Source organism: Lipotes vexillifer, unplaced genomic scaffold (assembly GCF_000442215.2).
Source record: "Lipotes vexillifer unplaced genomic scaffold, Lipotes_vexillifer_v1.1 scaffold150, whole genome shotgun sequence".
Taxonomy (NCBI): Eukaryota; Metazoa; Chordata; class Mammalia; order Artiodactyla; family Lipotidae; genus Lipotes; species Lipotes vexillifer.
The window spans coordinates 2,018,726-2,024,442 of NW_006792921.1; the positions used below are offsets into that span (position 1 = coordinate 2,018,726).

Here is a 5,717-nt window from a genome sequence, read left to right on the forward strand (position 1 = left end):
AGGACTGATTTGTAGGTTTAATGAGATTATATCAACATACTTTATAATCTACAAAGCATAAATTTATATGATAGCTACTTTGTATTGAGCATCCTCAAATTCTACTACCCTACAATTCTAGGAATAGTAGTGGAAGCTTTACATATATAATTAATAGTTCCTCTTAATCCTCAACACAACCCCCCACTGTTATTATGATTATATTCAATATATAACTCAGTTAATAATCAGCTCAGAGAGGTTGGTTGGATTGGTTTGCTAAGGTCAAACAAATAGGAAGGGGAAGAGAGTCAGGGTTCAACTTAATATTACTTCCAAATAGAGGCCTTCCTTTCCTTTTAGCATAGAGCTAGGAAAACATCTTATGTACTTAAGAATAGCGGGTGTGATTAAGAAAAAGGGGAAATGGGGTGGAGGGTGGGTGGAGGTTGGGGGAAGAACCACTGAATAACCTGCCCCTAGAGCAAAGCTAACAAAGAAAACACCCTGATAAAACTTGTGCCTGCGTTTTACAACAGACCACCTGAAAATCCCTGGACTTCATAATACATTGTTTTTTTTATGTATCAAATATAAGGTGCAAAGTAAAAAATAGATGTTTTTCAAGCTAGAAGAGCCAACCCAGCCAGATCCAAACTTAGTTATCACGCACATACACAAGTCAAAAATGACATGAAACAGGAAAAAACGGACTTCCTTTGCTTTCAGAAAAGCCAAGAAGCAAAGAAAATTCTTTTTAGAAATTCAGAAAAAAATTTTTTTCATAGTAGCTAATATGCCTTTCTTAGGCATTAAGACACATTTCTGTTCATAACCTTGATATAGCCATATTTTTACTCTTTATAAAAATCAAGTCTCCCAGTAAAAATGGTATTTTACCACACTAATCTTTAAATTGCATCACTGAAAATGTAATACACACCAATTTCTAACCTCTTGGAACATTCTGCAAAATGGATTTTAGTCACTGGAATGAATAATTGCTCAGAAAAGCAGCACTGCCTCGACTGTGGTACGATTTGGTAGGCAATATTCTTGTTTTCCAGTAAAAACTAGATCTCATAAGCAGAAACACTGGACTCCTTGTGGTTCCATCGATCGAGAGAACGTTTTTGAGCAGCTTCTAAGCAAACATTTCTTAACAGGTTGATCACAGATCTGGGGTCTTCACTCATAATGACACTGCCAGATACAATCACGTTAGCTCCTGCCTCTGCACATTTATGGATGGTGTCAGGATCTACTCCGCCATCAACCTCAATGTCCAAAGACGGGAACTGAGTCCTCAACCAGTGAACCTTTGGCATCATATCTTCCATGAATTTCTGCCCTCCAAACCCAGCTTCCACTGTCATAACCAAGGCCATATCTATCTGATGAGCCCAAGGTGCCAAATACTCAACTGTAGTTCCCGGTTTGATAGCAAGGCCAACCTTCATTCCATTCTCCCGAATGTCTTTGATCAAAGCCGCCGGGTTCTCAGTAGCCTCGAGATGAAAAGTATATTGATTGGCTCCTGCTACAGCCGTTGGTTTTACCCACTGTTCCGGCCTGGACACCATCATGTGCATGTCAAAGAAAGGGTCCTGGGCTTCCCTGGTGGTGCAGTGGTTGAGAGTCCGCCTGCTGATGCAGGGGACACAGGTTTGTGCCCCGGTCCGGGAAGATCCCACATGCCGCGGGGCGGCTGGGCCTGTGAGCCATGGCCGCTGAGCCTGCACGTCCAGAGCCTGTGCTCTGCAACAGGAGGGGCCACAAAAATGAGAGGCCCGCATACTGCCAAAAAAAAGAAAGAAAGAAAGAAAGAAAGGATCCTGGCCTAGCTGATTTTGGAGGCTTTCTACCAGGAGGTGATGTTGGGAACAAAATGCATCCAGGTGCAGATAATCGGCCCCTAAACTGGCCAGGTCGCTGTTGAGGATGGACAGGCCAATCTTGCAGCCGGATGCCCTTCTTTCCTATTTAGAGAAGACCCTTCAATATTTCTTTTACTGTAGATTTAATATTGCTGAATTCTTTTAGTTTTTGCTTGTCTGAGAAACTCTTTACCTCTCCTTTTATTCTAAATGCTAATCTTGATGGGTAGAATATCCTAGGTTGCAGGTTTTTTGAATATATCATGCCACCCCTTTCTGGCCTGCAAAGTTTCTGCAGAGAAATCAACTGATAGCCTTATGGGGGTTCCCTTGTAACTGACTCTTTGTTTTTCTCTTGCTGTCTTTAGAATCCTCTCTTTAACATTTGCCATTTTAATTATAATGTGTCTTGGTCTTTTTGGGTTCATCTTGTTTGGGACTCTCCTGTACCTGGATGTCTGTTTCCTTCTTTAGGTTTGAGGAGTTTTCAGCCATAATTTCTTCAAATACATTTTTTGATCCCCTTCCCTCTCTCTTCTCCTTCTGGAACCCCTATTATGCCTAGGTTGGCATGTTTTATATTATCCCATAGATCTTATATGTTGCTTTCTTTCTTTTTTTTTTTTTTCCATTTGTCTTTCTGTCTGCTGTTCTGATTGGGTGATTTGCATTATCCTATCTTCCAGATCACTTATTCATTCTTCTGTGTCATTTAGTCTGCTATTCATTGCTTCTAGATTGGTTTTTATCTCAGCAATGGAATTGTCTATTTTTTATTGGTTCATGTTTATAGTTTCTAGTTCCTGTTACAGTGATCTGTGTTTCTGTTGATAATCTTTCTTAGTTCGGTTAGCATTTTTATTACCACCTTTTTGAACTTGGGGTCTAGTAGACAGATGAGCTCTGTTTCATAATTTGTTCTTTCAGAGGATTTCTCTTGTTCTTTTGATTGGGTGTAGTTCCTCTGCCTTTTCATTTTACTTAACTTTCTCTGTCTCTATGAATTTAAGAGAAACGGTTATCTGCTGTGGTCTTGAAAGGGTGTTTTTATGTGAGAACATCCCTGTGTAAACTATGTATGTCCCGCGTTTTCATGCAAGGGCTGGTTTCGGTATGGACACCAGTCATGTCTTTCCTCAGGGTGTGCTGGCTGTTATCCCCTGGACAGGAGGTGTGGTAGGTGTCGTAGTATCTAGAGCCTGTGCAGGATATGAGATGGGGCTTCCTCTCTTGCCACCCTGGCAGGGGTGGTGTCTGTCCCCCGCCCCAGTTGTTGGATTAGAAGCCCTGAGGGTTGGGTTCAGTAGGATCCATTGCCCTTGAGTGTGAGCCCTGCCTCAAAGGAGGTGATGCTGAAGCAAGTGAGGACCTATGCACTGCCTACACAGGCAGCTGCAGTTCCACTCAGAAGCTGCCCAACCCTTTCTCTGTTGTGTTTGTCCCAGATCTAGTGCAAGGCTCTGGTGTGGAGTAGCCTGGGGCTGGGGGTCAGGGCGTAGTGGCTGCACGAACTGAGGTGGCTGTGCTGCCCCCTGGGATCTGGGCTACCTCTGTGGCAAACTTCTCCCAGGACGCGTCTGCCCCAGACCTAGCCCTAAGCTGTTGTGTGGAGTGGGCGGAGCCAGGGCTCTCTGGTTGGGAGAGAACCCATGCAGACTCCTGAGCACACTGACAATGGCCATCACTGCAGAGGGAGTCTAAATTTTTAACAGGCTCCTGGAGGGACTCTGATATACACTGCAATTTGAGAACTATTGAATTGTACTTGTTCCAGAAAAACTCCTCACAAGCATCTGTATTTCCCTTCTTGCAAATATAACTCTTTGTCCTATCTGCTCTAAATGGCAAACAGTATATGCACCGTTAGCTTGTAAAACTAGTTCACATACATCTTGGAAAACCTTTTAATCACTTTACTTTCTTTTCTCTGAGCACTTCTTTTTATCTTTGAGCTTTGGAGTGCCAAACTGAGGTCAGTCCTAAATACTTTTTTGACCAACATTAACATCAAAAGGCCTTCACTGTAATCCAGCTCATCTAAGCCATTTTCACTGTTTATCTTCAGCCCAGTATTATCAAGGAGCTGGTCAGTGGATTGAGAACAGTTTATCACACTGACAAAAGATCAGGGTTCACTGACCCACCAGGCATGTTTGGGGGCCACAGGCACTCAACCTCTTCTCCTGCCTGTTCCCTGGGAAAGGTGGACATGAGGAATCCCTCTAAGTCTTTGGGCAGTGAGGGGAGTCCTGAGTGAGGGGGCCACTTGCCGCTGACCTAGAGAAAAGCTTTCACATCTCATGCCTTTTCCTCTGAAGTCCAGTCTGCCTGGAATGGCCATCCCTGCTTGCCATGCCCATAAACTCCTATCCACCCTTCAAGTCCCAGCTCAGAAATGTGTAGTGATAATAAAAACAATCATCATAAATCAGGTTTCCCTCTTCTGTTCTGTCCTAGCATGCTATAATTTCCCTTTATAGCACTCATCAAATCTGTAATGATATATTTGTGTGAATATTTTATAAGCATATGTGTATCCTGGTTGACCAAAAGCTACATGAGAGCAAAGACCATTTGCCTTCTCACACTTGTACTTATAGCGTATTACCATGCCTGGCACATAGTAGGTACTCAGTTAATATTATTGGATGAATGAATTGATAGGTGTACATTTATTGAGTACTTCCACTGTGTCAGGCCCTGGGCTAAGTGCTCCTGATATATGGTTTGTTTTAATGTTCCCAGCAACCTTCTGAGGTAAGTATTATTATTACCTCTGTTGAATAGATAGGAAGCTGGGGCTCAACGATATCTTGAGAATTTTTCAGGGTCACACAGCTAATAAGTAGGAGCACTGGGATTTGATAATAAATTTGTGTACCTCTAGACCTCAGCTCATTTGAAATGGTCACCCCCCTGTTACCTTCTTGGACACCCAAATACTAGTTAGTTGTTTCTTTGCTGTTTTTTTCTCATATCATGTCAGCTATTCCTCTATTACCACACTTACCATGTTACATCATTGGGATTTAAATATGTGTATCTTTGAGCTCCATGAGTGCGTGGACTTTGTTCAACCAGCAGGCCAATTCCAACCACCTCGTCCATAGCCAGGTGCAATTACAATGCCGGACAGTAAGTGCCCAGTTAAACCAGGATCAGTCTCTCTCAATACCTCATTGTCACCTCCTGATAAAGAAAACAGATGCCATTAACGTAGGTTGACAAAGTAACCAAATGAACAAACAACTCAGCGGCAGACCAACCATATATGGAAACTTGACATATGAGATAGTGGCTATGGGAAAAGTATGGAGCCAGGACACTTGGTTATCCACATAAAAAGGAGTGAAGCGCTCCCCTGGTGGCGCAGTGGTTAAGAATCCGCCTACCAATGCAGGGGACACGGGTTCAAGCCCTGGTCCGGGAAGATCACATGCCGCGGAGCAGCTAAGCCCTTGTGCCACAACTACTGAGCCCACAAGCCACAACTACTGAAGCCCACATGCCTAGAGCCCGTGCTCCGCAACAAGAGAAACCACCGCAATAAGAAGCCTGCACACCGCAATGAAGAGTAGCCCCCGCTCGCCGCAACTAGAGAAAGCCTGTGCACAGCAACAAAGACCCAATACAACCAAAAAAAAAAAAAATCAATAAAAAAAAGAGTATAATTAGATTTCTATCATACACCATACACAAAAATTAATTCTTTTTTTTTTTTTTTTTTTTGCAGTCCGTTGGCCTCTCACTGTTGTGGCCTCTCCCATTGTAGAGCACAGGCTCCGGACATGCAGGCTCAGTGGCCATGGCTCACGGGCCCAGTCGCTCTGCGGCATGTAGGATCTTTCCAGAATGGGGGAC

The 5,717-nt window shown here is 43.3% G+C and overlaps 1 pseudogene; it reads right to left on the bottom strand.

Moving 5' to 3' along the window:
* Positions 1-1,052: 1,052 nt before the first annotated feature.
* LOC103091520 (ribulose-phosphate 3-epimerase pseudogene) lies at positions 1,053-4,964 on the bottom strand (annotated as a pseudogene).
* Positions 4,965-5,717: the final 753 nt, after the last annotated feature.